The sequence below is a fragment of the Panulirus ornatus genome, chromosome 18, assembly GCF_036320965.1.
Source record: "Panulirus ornatus isolate Po-2019 chromosome 18, ASM3632096v1, whole genome shotgun sequence".
In the NCBI taxonomy this organism is placed as follows: domain Eukaryota; kingdom Metazoa; phylum Arthropoda; class Malacostraca; order Decapoda; family Palinuridae; genus Panulirus; species Panulirus ornatus.
This window is the reverse complement of record NC_092241.1, coordinates 44569836-44582204: the sequence shown is the minus strand read 5'-3', so window position 1 is coordinate 44582204 and position 12369 is coordinate 44569836. Positions and strand designations below refer to the sequence as shown.

Here is a 12369-nt window from a genome sequence, read left to right as displayed (position 1 = left end):
CATCTGGTTGTTCTGTATTTCATGTTATGTCATCTGGTTGTTCTGTATTTCATGTTATGTTATCTGGTTGTTCTGTATTTCATGTTATGTCATCTGGTTGTTCTGTATTTCATGTTATGTCATCTGGTTGTTCTGTATTTCATGTTATGTCATCTGGTTGTTCTGTATTTCATGTTATGTCATCTGGTTGTTCTGTATTTCATGTTATGTCATCTGGTTGTTCTGTATTTCATGTTATGTCATCTGGTTGTTCTGTATTTCATGTTATGATGTCATCTGGTTGTTCTGTATTTCTGTCATTAGAAGAATCGCTTGTTCTTGACGTCATTAACCTGGTTTGAAAACAAAGGCGAGAACAAGATCTTCCTCTTCTCTCATACATAGTGGACAACGTATGGTCTGAGAGTTCTCTTAATTCTGATGACGTCTTTGTTGTCTTTCTTGTTTAGTTGTTTGGGCTTCTCTGTCGTTTGCCTTTACGAGATTATAATTTTGTCGGCGAACACTTTCTCACAGTGTTGTGAAGGTGGGAATGTGACGACAAAGTTAGGTACATTGTCGACTCCCATGTTACTCACACACAGTATCCTGCAGCTGGTGTCCTGCTGGATGATACACGTAATGAAGCCTCTGTTCACTTTGTCCCATCCTCATGACTTGCCATCTACTCGGATGAACTTTGTGACTCGTATATCACACCGAGCGTGAAGCTTGGCTGGGTTCCCTTGTATGTTGATGTGATCCCTCATGGCATCATCTGCAAATATATTCGGGTATGAAGTTCGTCTGTACCGTCGAGGTGTTCGTATACACCAAGGAGAACGTCTTCTTATACCTTGCACTCAAGCAACGTTCGGTTCCTGGAGTGGGTCTTGCCGTGTGACTCCTGCCTGAGATACAGCGTCTTTGCCGACCTCACGTGTGCTACATTGTAGTGACTGTAGACCTGAAGGCTCAGTGTTGCCACAACTTTGTGATTACTTTACTGACAGTAACATCCCTGAAGGCTCAGTGTTGCCACAACTTTGTGATTACTGACAGTAACATCCCTGAAGACATCCGACACTACATTCCAAATTTGCCACGTCCTGAGCTGTGTCAAGACCGGTGTAATCATGCCCGGTACAGGCACGTTCTGTAACTACAGTGTCCAGTGTTTAATGTACTACCTCGACCTTCTTTGTATTACTGTGAATGTTGATAGCCTGCGCAGTGCCAGTATATTCTGTAACTGTATTGCCAACATGTACTGCTGTACCGTTCACCTCTCATACTGATGTGGATGTTAACGACTGTACGCTACGTTGTCTCCTGCTCTGGATACACACCTGAGTGTATATGTCATTAGTTTGTGTACACACGGTAATTCACATGTTAACAAGATGGTCTGTATACGTATGACATATTCTAAACTTGCTTTCTTTTAACACATATTGTTCCCAATGTTCCTGTCAGCATCACTCACTTTCCTGCAACTATATATCATGTGTTCATGTATCCTGGACCCGCCTCCTCCCTCCAGACGGGAGAGGGGCCCCTTAGGGTCCCTGGGACCCACTCGGGCCCACCTGTCACCCTCCTGTGTCCACATACTATACCCACTGTACGCTCTATACTGGCCTCCACCTACTGTGCCCTTCACCCATACTCTCACTGGAATGCTTTATCTAGGTATATCTAGATAACAAATATTGTAAATATCAAAACTAAAACACTAGATAGTATTTATATCGAGGATACCCTTCGCTTTGACCTCTCCTTAATATTCGACCGACCTTTACTTGGGTCACACTTTATAAATGTGGAGCAGGCCAACCTTGGAATGTGTACTGGTCCCTTATAAATGTGGAGCAGGCCAACCTTGGAATGTGTACTGGTCCCTTATAAATGTGGAGCAGGCCAACCTTGGAATGTGTACTGGTCCCTTATAAATGTGGAGCAGGCCAACCTTGGAGTGTGTACTGGTTACTTAGAAAGTTGATGTAATCCTGCTGGCTTTACCCTTCCCCGTGACCTTGGCGTCATCGTCAGACATATTCAGGTAGGAGTTTATGTATATACCTTCAGGCGAGTCATTCACGTAGGTTAAGAACAGCAGTGGTCCCAGAACAGAATCCTGCGGCACTCCTGTGGTGATCTTAACCCACCACCAGGAGAGAAGGCTTGTCCAACATACGTCCTTTGTTCCCTTCCAACAACATTACTATCATCTGCTACAGAAGTCGTCTCCGTATTCCTGTCTAGTCATCCCAGATTCTTCCTCCTCCTCCCATGCTGTGTAGTGTCAGATGTTCTCTGGCACTCCAGATACAAAAGCTCTTCCCACACTTCTCTTTCTTGTCTAAGACAGAGATCTCACTCATGATGTGTAAGAGGGTCGTTACTCATGACTTCCTTTCCCTGAAACTGTGTTGTCTCTCACTTCTGTGATCTTTCCTCTACAGGAAGTCTTTCATTTGCTCTCTGATGATTTTTTCCAGTACCTCACAGACCACACTGGAGACCAGACTGTAGCTTCAGCTCCTCTTCCCTGTCTCCTTTCTTGTAGATGGGTATGAGGTGTCCCCATTTCGACGTCCTTGGCCCTTCGCCTCACTGCAACATCTGGAGCAGTATTTCCAGTGGTGTATCAAGTGGATCTGCACACCACGTCGGAACATATGGTCAAATTTCACCAGGACCATGAGCTGTATGTGGGTCTTCGTGACCCAGTGGTGTTCTGTTGTGGTCTTTTCGGTATATCTTAGTACTTTTCAAAACGTCTTCTCCATCCCGTGTGGCGGCAGGTGCTGGGGTCTTAGTGTCGTCCACTGTGACAACAGTGTGGAGCGCGTCACATCCCTGATGATGACCGTAGCTCTGCCACTGTGTGACGCCCGGAGACTCTCATTCCACCTTCCAAAGGAAGGCTTCGGTTTTTTCTTCTTCCTCTTACCTCAGTTGATGCAGCTTGACACACACACACACACACACACACACACACACACACACACACACACACACACACACACACACGTCCTCGTCACCGTCAGCAGCTGGGTGTCGCAGGCCTCACTCAGTGTGACCCAGACCAACACACAGACCACGACAGACATTCTAGGTGTTGGTGTGACGTCATCACACGTCTCACATGTTGCTTTCGAAAAAAGAAACGAGAAGTTTTGGCTTCTGAGAGGCTGACCTTTGACCTGACCGACTCCTGAGGGTAACATCAAAGGCCCAAGGTCGTACCGTGGTGCTGGAAGGGTCGTACCGTCGTTGTACCTGGGGTCGTGGCGTGGTTGTACTCTGGGGTCGTAGCGTGGTTGTACTCTGGGGTCCTAACGTAGTTGTATTCTAGGGTCGTGGCGTAGTTGTACTCTGGGGTCTTGGCGTGGTTGTACCCTGGGGTCGTAGCGTGGTTGTACTCTGGGGTCGTGGCGTGGTTGTACTGTGGGGTCGTATCGTGGTTGTACTCTGGGGTCGTGGCGTGGTTGCACTCTGGGGTCGTACCGTAGTTGGTGGCCAGGAGTTAAAGCTGTGAGGCCAAGTGTTGGTAGCCACATGGCTGGCGGAGTTGAGTGTAGGCCATGGTGAGGGTGGAGGGTGGAGGGTGAGGGTGAGGGTGAGGGTGGAGGGTGAGGGTGGAGGGTGAGGGTGGAGGGTGAGGGTGGAGGGTGGAGGGTGGAGGATGAGGGTGGAGGGAGCCACGCACGATCGTGGGCAAGATGGTCCTCCTGCAGGAGCCGTGTGCCACACCACCACGACACATAAGCTTAGGTCATGTGGAATACCGGGAGTGTGTGTGTGTGTGTAGGGAGGGGTGGAGCTGTGTGTGTGTGTGTGTGTGTGTGTAGGGAGGGGTGGAGCTGTGTGTGTGTGTGTGTGTGTGTGTGTGTGTGTCGGGAGGGGTGGAGCTGTGTGTGTGTGTGTGTGTGTGTGTAGGGAGGGGTGGAGCTGTGTGTGTGTGTGTGTGTAGGGAGGGGTGGAGCTGTGTGTGTGTGTGTGTGTCGGGAGGGGTGGAGCTGTGTGTGTGTGTGTGTGTAGGGAGGGGTGGAGCTCTGTGTGTGTGTGTGTGTTGGGAGGGGTGGAGCTGTGTGTGTGTGTGTGTGTGTGTAGGGAGGGGTGGAGCTGTGTGTGTGTGTGTGTGTGTGTGTGTGTGTGTGTGTGTGTGTGTGTGTGTGTGTCGGGAGGGGTTGAGCTGTGTGTGTGTGTGTGTGTGTGTGTGTTGGGAGGGGTGGAGCTGTGTGTGTGTGTGTGTGTGTGTGTGTGTGTCGGGAGGGGTTGAGCTGTGTGTGTGTGTGTGTGTGTGTGTGTGTAGGGAGGGGTGGAGCTGTGTGTGTGTGTGTGTGTAGGGAGGGGTGGAGCTGTGTGTGTGTGTGTGTGTGTGTGTGTGTAGGGAGGGGTGGAGCTGTGTGTGTGTGTGTGTGTGTCGGGAGGGGTTGAGCTGTGTGTGTGTGTGTGTGTGTGTGTGTGTGTAGGGAGGGGTGGAGCTGTGTGTGTGTGTGTGTGTGTGTGTGTGTGTGTGTGTAGGGAGGGGTTGAGCTGTGTGTGTGTGTGTGTGTGTCGGGAGGGGTTGAGCTGTGTGTGTGTGTGTGTGTGTGTGTGTGTGTGTAGGGAGGGGTGGAGCTGTGTGTGTGTGTGTGTGTGTGTGTGTAGGGAGGGGTTGAGCTGTGTGTGTGTGTGTGTGTGTGTGTGTGTGTAGGGAGGGGTGGAGCTGTGTGTGTGTGTGTGTGTGTGTGTGTGTGTGTGTGTGTGTGTGTAGGGAGGGGTGGAGCTGTGTGTGTGTGTGTGTGTGTGTGTGTGTGTGTGTGTGTGTGAGGGTGAGGTGTGGGGTCCCCCCGTGTCTCACAGAGTGACAGCCGCTTTGTTTCGAACTTGTGTCCATCTCGACAGAGCAGGAAGTGTCGCCGCTCGCCTGGCGAGGTGACGACGGCTCCTCCCTCTCTCTCTCAGAGAGAGAGAGAGAGAGAGAGAGAGAGAGAGAGAGAGAGAGAGAGAGAGAGAGAGTATCCACGTATATCTATGACGTTCCTGGTGTTACCGGGCTCCTCCGGCTTGTGGTTAACGTGGTGAGTGAGAGCACACCTCCAGCGAGGCTGTACCATCGTCTGCTGGCGATACCGGGCTGCAACCTCCTCGAGGAACTCCCTTATTTCCCTGCTACTGGACGTGGCGCAGTCTTAGATGTACGTGAGCTGCTACACAATGAGTACATGGAGGAACACCAGGACGCAGAAATTGACCCTTCCTGAGGGCGATAACGAAGATAAATGAATAAACTTGATAATGTTAAGAGAGCAAGACGAGTGTACGTATGTAATTCTCTGGTTCCTTGATACACATAATCCCACATATACACACGTCAGGTCCACATACCAGGTCCTGAACAGGTCCACAAACACAGATCCGTGCCATACATCAGGTCATATACCAGGTCAGGGTCGACGACCAGGGAGGTCAGGTCGACCTTCTATCGCAGGTCGACATCAGACATCAGGTCATATACCAGGTACAGGATCAAGGTCGACCTGGCAGGTCAGGTGCACACCCGCCCCGCCCCGCCCCCAGGGTGACCCCGGGGCAACTGACATCACTCTGACGTCTTGTGAGGCGAGCGAGAGTGTCAGGAGAGGGCCAGGACGAGCGACAGGTGTACTGCTGGGACGTGCTGGCTAGGTGTGGTGCTGGGTGGGTATGGTGCTGGCTAGGTATGGCGGAGACCAGGTTCGGTGCTGGATAGATATAGTGCTGGGTAAGTATGGTGCTGGATAGGTACGGTGCTAGATAGATGTAGTGCTGGGTAAGTATGGTGCTGGATAGGTACGGTGCTAGATAGATGTAGTGCTGGGTAAGTATGGTGCTGGATAGATATGGTGCTGGGTGGAGTCTAAGGCTTGGCTAGGTATGATGCTAGGTGCCTCTTGAAGGGCGCTAGGTGGTGGTGACTGGTTCCTGACGGTCTGGGTGCCGTCAGGTGTTGCTAGGTGACTCCGGAGGGGACTAATGGTGTTGCTTGATGATGATGGATGGTACCTGGTAGTGTCTGGTGATGGTAGATGGTACCTGGTAGTGCCTGGTGATGGTAGATGGTACCTGGTAGTGTCTGGTGATGGTAGATGGTACCTGGTAGTGCCTGGTGATGGTAGATGGTACCTGGTAGTGCCTGGTGATGGTAGATGGTGCCTGTTAGTGTCTGGTGATGGTAGATGGTACATGGTAGTGCCTGGTGATGGTAGATGGTTCCTGGTAGTGCCTGGTGATGGTAGATGGTACCTGGTAGTGCCTGGTGATGGTAGATGGTACCTGGTAGTGTCTGGTGATGGTAGATGGTGCCTGGTAGTGCCTGGTGATGGTAGATGGTTCCTGGTAGTGCCTGGTGATGGTAGATGGTGCCTGTTAGTGTCTGGTGATGGTAGATGGTACCTGGTAGTGCCTGGTGATGGTAGATGGTACCTGGTAGTGCCTGGTGATGGTAGATGGTGCCTGTTAGTGTCTGGTGATGGTAGATGGTGCCTGGTAGTGCCTGGTGATGGTAGATGGTACCTGGTAGTGTCTGGTGATGGTAGATGGTGCCTGGTAGTGCCTGGTGATGGTAGATGGTTCCTGGTAGTGCCTGGTGATGGTAGATGGTACCTGGTAGTGCCTGGTGATGGTAGATGGTGCCTGTTAGTGCCTGGTGATGGTAGATGGTTCCTGGTAGTGCCTGGTGATGGTAGATGGTTCCTGGTAGTGTCTAGTGATGGTAGATGGTTCCTGGTAGTGCCTGGTGATGGTATGGTACCTGGTAGTGCCTGGTGATGGTAGATGGTACCTGGTAGTGCCTGGTGATGGTAGATGGTACCTGGTAGTGCCTGGTGATGGTAGATGGTTCCTGGTAGTGCCTGGTGATGGTAGATGGTACCTGGTAGTGCCTGGTGATGGTAGATGGTACCTGGTTGTGCCCGGTGATGGTAGATGGTACCTGGTAGTGCCTGGTGATGGTAGATGGTACCTGGTAGTGCCTGGTGATGGTAGATGGTACCTGGTAGGCCTGGTGATGTTGATGGTACCTGGTAGTGTCTGGTGATGGTTGATGTACCTGGTTGTGCCGGTGATGGTAGATGGTACCTGGTAGTGCCTGGTGATGGTAGATGGTACCTGGTAGTGCCTGGTGATGGTAGATGGGTACCTGGTAGTGCTGGTGATGGTAGATGGTACATGGTAGTGCCGGTGATGGTAGATGGTACCTGGTAGTGCCTGGTGATGGTAGATGGTACCTGGTAGTGCCTGGTGATGGTAGATGGTACATGGTAGTGCCTGGTGGTGGTAGATGGTACCTGGTAGTGCCTGGTGATGGTAGATGGTACCTGGTAGTGCCTGTGATGGTAGATGGTACCTGGTAGTGCCTGGTGATGGTAGATGGTACCTGGTAGTGCCTGGTGATGGTAGATGGTACATGGTAGTGCCTGGTGATGGTAGATGGTACCTGGTAGTGCCTGGTGATGGTAGATGGTCCTGGTAGTGCCTGGTGATGGTAGATTGGTACCTGGTAGTGCCTGGTGATGGTAGATGGTACCTGGTAGTGCCTGGTGATGGTAGATGGTACCTGGTAGTGCCTGGTGATGGTAGATGGTACATGGTAGTGCCTGGTGATGGTAGATGGTACATGGTAGTGCCTGGTGATGTTATATAGTACCTGGTAGTGTCTGGTGATGGTAGATGGTTCCTGGTAGTGCCTGGTGATGGTAGATGGTACCTGGTAGTGCCTGGTAATGGTAGATGGTACCTGGTAGTGCCTGGTGATGGTAGATGGTACATGGTAGTGCCTGGTGATGGTAGATGGTACCTGGTAGTGCCTGGTGATGGTAGATGGTACCTGGTAGTGCCTGGTGATGGTAGATGGTACATGGTAGTGCCTGGTGATGGTAGATGGTACATGGTAGTGCCTGGTGATGTTATATAGTACCTGGTAGTGTCTGGTGATGGTAGATGGTACCTGGTAGTGCCTGGTGATGGTAGATGGTACCTGGTAGTGCCTGGTGATGGTAGATGGTACATGGTAGTGTCTGGTGATGGTAGATGGTACCTGGTAGTGCCTGGTGATGGTAGATGGTACCTGGTAGTGCCTGGTGATGGTAGATGGTACATGGTAGTGCCTGGTGATGGTAGATGGTACATGGTAGTGCCTGGTGATGTTATATAGTACCTGGTAGTGTCTGGTGATGGTAGATGGTACCTGGTAGTGCCTGGTGATGGTAGATGGTACCTGGTAGTGCCTGGTGATGGTAGATGGCACCTGGTAGTGCCTGGTGATGGTAGATGGTACCTGGTAGTGCCTGGTAATGTTATATAATACCTGGTAGTGCCTTGTGATGGTAGGTGGTACCTAGTGATGTTAGTACCTAGTAGTACTTGGGGATGTGAGATGGTGCTTGGTAGTGCTTGGTGATGTTTGATGACGCCTGGTAGTGCTTAGTGATGTTATATGGTACTTGCTCGTTTGGTGAAGTTAGAATGTGTCTTGTAATTTGGCGATGTTAAATTATGCCTGTTAGTGCTTTGTGGTGTTATATTCTTCTGTTTCTAGTAGTCCCTAGTGATGTGAGATGGTGCCTGGTAGCGACTGGTGGTGTTACATTGGTACTTGGTAGAACTAAGTGATGTTCTATGGTGCTTGGTGATGTGATATGGTGCCTGGTAGAACTTGGTGATGTTATATGGTGCCTGGCAGTGTTTGTGATGTGATATGGTACCTGGCAGTTTCTGGTGATGTTGAATGGTTCTCAGTAAAGTTTAGTACTGTTAGATGGTACCTGGTATTGCTTGGTGGTATTAGGTGGTACCTGGCAGGGCTTGGTGTTGTCAGACAATACCTGCTAGTCACTAGTGCTTGGTGATGTTAGGTGGCGCCTGGTAGTGCATGGTGATGATATGTGGTACCTGGTAATACTTGGTGATGTTTGTTCCTTGTATTTCTTGGTGATGTTAGATGGTACCTGGTAGTGCTTGGTGATGTTAAGATGGTACCTGTTAGTTCTTGGTGATGTTAGATGGTACCTGGTAGTGTTTGATGATGTTATGATGGTACCTGTTAGTTCTTGGTGATGTTAGATGGTACCTGGTAGTCCTTGGTGATGTTAGATGGAACCTGTTAGTACTTGATGATGTTCGATGGTACCTGGTAGTGCGTGATGATGTTAGGATGGTACTTGTTAATTCTTGGTGATGTTAGATGGAACCTGTTAGTACTTGGTGATGTTATATTGTACCTGGTAGTGCTTGATTATGTTAGATGGTACCTGGTAGTTCTTGGTGATGTTAGATAGTACCTGGCATTGCTTGATGATGTTAGATGGTACTTGATAGTGCGTGGTGAGGGTAGTTCTTGGTTATATTAGATGGTACCTTGTATTGCTTGATGATGTTAGATGGTACATGGTAGTATTTGATGTTAAATGGTACCTGATAGTGTTTGGTGATGTTAGATTTTAACTTTTAGTGCTTGATGATGTTTGAGTATCTGGTAGTGACTGGTGATGTTAGATGATATATGGTAGTGCTTGGTGATGTTAGATGGTACTTGGTAGTGCTTGATGATGTTAGATGGTACATGGTAGTATTTGATGTTAAATGGTACCTGATAGTGTTTGATGATGCTAGATTTTAACTTTTGGTGCTTGATGATGTTTGAGTATCTGGTAGTGACTGGTGATGTTAGATGATATATGGTAGTGCTTGGTGATGTTAGATGGTAACTGGTAGTGCTTGGTGATGTTAGATGAGACCTGGTAGGGCTTGATGATGTTAGATAGGACCTGGTAGTGCTTGGTGATGTTAGATGATAGCTAGTTGATGCTGGGTATTGGATGGCCTGTCCTTAAACCAGTGTAGGAGAAGAGGAATCCACGGGTGATCGTGAGTTCTCCCACTGGAGGGAAAGAAACTCACATTTGACGTGTCTTTTGGAACTGGGGTAAAGTTAACCAGTGGGAGGTGCCCGGTAGAGCTGTGTCCAAGGCTGGTGTACGTAAACCGGCTCACAGGGACGGGTGGAGTGAAACCGGCTCACAGGGACGGGTGGAGTGAAACAGGCTCACAGGGACGGGTGGAGTGAAACAGACTCACAGGGACGGATGGAGTGAAATAGATTCACAGGGACGAATGGAGTGAAACAGGCTCACAGGGACGGGTGGAGTGAAACAGACTCACAGGGAAGGGTGGAATGAAATAGATTCACAGGGACCGATGGAGTGAAACAGGCTCACAGGGACGGATGGAGTGAAACAAGCTCACAAGGACGGGTAGATTGAAGCAACCTCACGGGAACTAGTTCATTGAAATAGGCTCACAGGAATGGGCTCATTCAAACAGCCTCACAAGGGACGAATTGATTGAAACACACAGCGACGGACATGATGAGAAAAGCTTACAGGGAATTATACTGAAACAGAAATGTAGATCCCAGGATAACGAAACAGGTTTGCAGGGTGGGATATGTTAATACAACATGCCTGTAGGGTAGACCTACTGGAAGAGGCTTGTGAAGACATTCATCATGATAAGTGTGGAGAAATATGCTTGCAGTATGAGACGCTTTGAGGTAAAATTGCATTAAACAATGCCCTAGCTAATGGTAATGGGAAACCCCTTTTGATAATCACAAAATACAATTGTACGTCCATAGTAACACACTAGAGACTCCTAAGTACAGAGTTGTAACAAGCAATTAGTAACTTGCTGATAGTAACAAGTAACTGAAAACAGACATTTAGTGAAGAAAATTTAAAGCTTTCAGGAGGTATGAAAGCCTAGCAACTTTTATGAGTGATTTCCGCTAAACAGATTAACGCACATATCTTTTACATGAGAAAAAAGTTATATATATATATATATATATATATATATATATATATATATATATATATATATATATATATATATATATATATATATATATATGTATATAAAAGATATTATGAGAAGTTTTTAAGAACTAATCTCACGAGCATCTCTGCCTCTGGCTTACTAGCGAGCGGGAATGATAATGATACAGAAAGTGGTGGAAAGTGTCAAGAGGTTGATGGTTGGTAACACTGTCGGCACGACGTGGGGGGACTGGGCCCTGATTGGCCAGCGATAACCCGTCGCCGCCAACCCTCGCCCGCCCGCCGCCGCCACCGCTGCCACAGACCCTCATCACCCTTGCCGCCGCCGCCACCCTCACCCTCATCATATCTCTTATCACACAACGCCTCACTGGTTCTAGCAGTCACTAATGAAAGAAAATCTTCAAACATTTATTTTCGCAGTCTCTTGAAAAGCTTAGGCGACAATAATGGAGTTCTGAAACATTTCACATGATGCTGTACTATGAAACACCAGCCAAACTTTTGATATATGCCACCCCCTTACACTCAGTGAAGACATGATATATATATATATATATATATATATATATATGTATATATATATATATATATATATATATATATATATATATATATATATATATATATATATATATATATATATATATATATATATATTGGTCTTAATCAGCTAATCGTAGAAATAAGCACCATATACCACTAAACATTAAAAACTTAAGGACGTGTAGGATCATTTTGACGCACCTTGTACGATGTACAGAATCATATGGACGCACCTTTTTGTTGTGGTTATCCTTATAAATCAATAGATGATGCTGTTGATGGACGTGGAGGATCATATTGACGCACCTCAGCTTCAGCTGTGATGGCGTGGATAAGTGAAGCCTCAGGTGTTTTATTTAAGAGGTCATTGTCGCAATGTTAACAGATCTGGACATGATTGTCTATTACTGATTATAGATTTGAAGTATATGGAACCCATAACAAGAAAGGTTTAGAAGTTAACTAAGACTACTGGTAACTGATGCTATTTCAAATGTATTCATGTTTTCACCCGCGATACCACGACATTACGACCCTCGAGCACGACGGTACGACCCTCTAGCATGACGGTACGACCCTTAGGTGTGATGCCCTGGCCTTTGACCTGATCCTTGAGTGTCATATCAAAGGCCAGGAGTCGTGCTTGAGGGGTTAAAATACACTAAGTAGAAAAATACAGAAAATTTGGCACGTTGTCGCCCGCCACGACCAGGGTGAGTGGGTGAGAGGTCGTGCTGTGGGAGATGTGCATGCATAAACCAGTTCCCCTCCGCCTGCACGGCATGAAGGTGATGTATGGACGGACGCCCTGCCGGACGACACCAGATGTGCGAGAGCGCCTGTGTGTGCGAAGGAAATAAATTTACCGGGTTGTGGCGGGAAGGGAAAATGGAAGTCAATTTGTTATGAAGAGATTGACTTGATCCATTGCGTACGACAGACCAACTCAATGAATACGACAATTATTCTCGAGTAC

At 48.0% G+C, this 12369-nt stretch overlaps 1 protein-coding gene across 1 annotated transcript in view; it reads left to right on the top strand.

The window, feature by feature from the left end:
- The window catches only part of Rap1 (RAS oncogene family member Rap1), a 168815-nt gene that overhangs the window by 24879 nt on the left and 131567 nt on the right, over positions 1–12369 (top strand). The gene's annotated exons all lie outside the window — the stretch shown is intronic.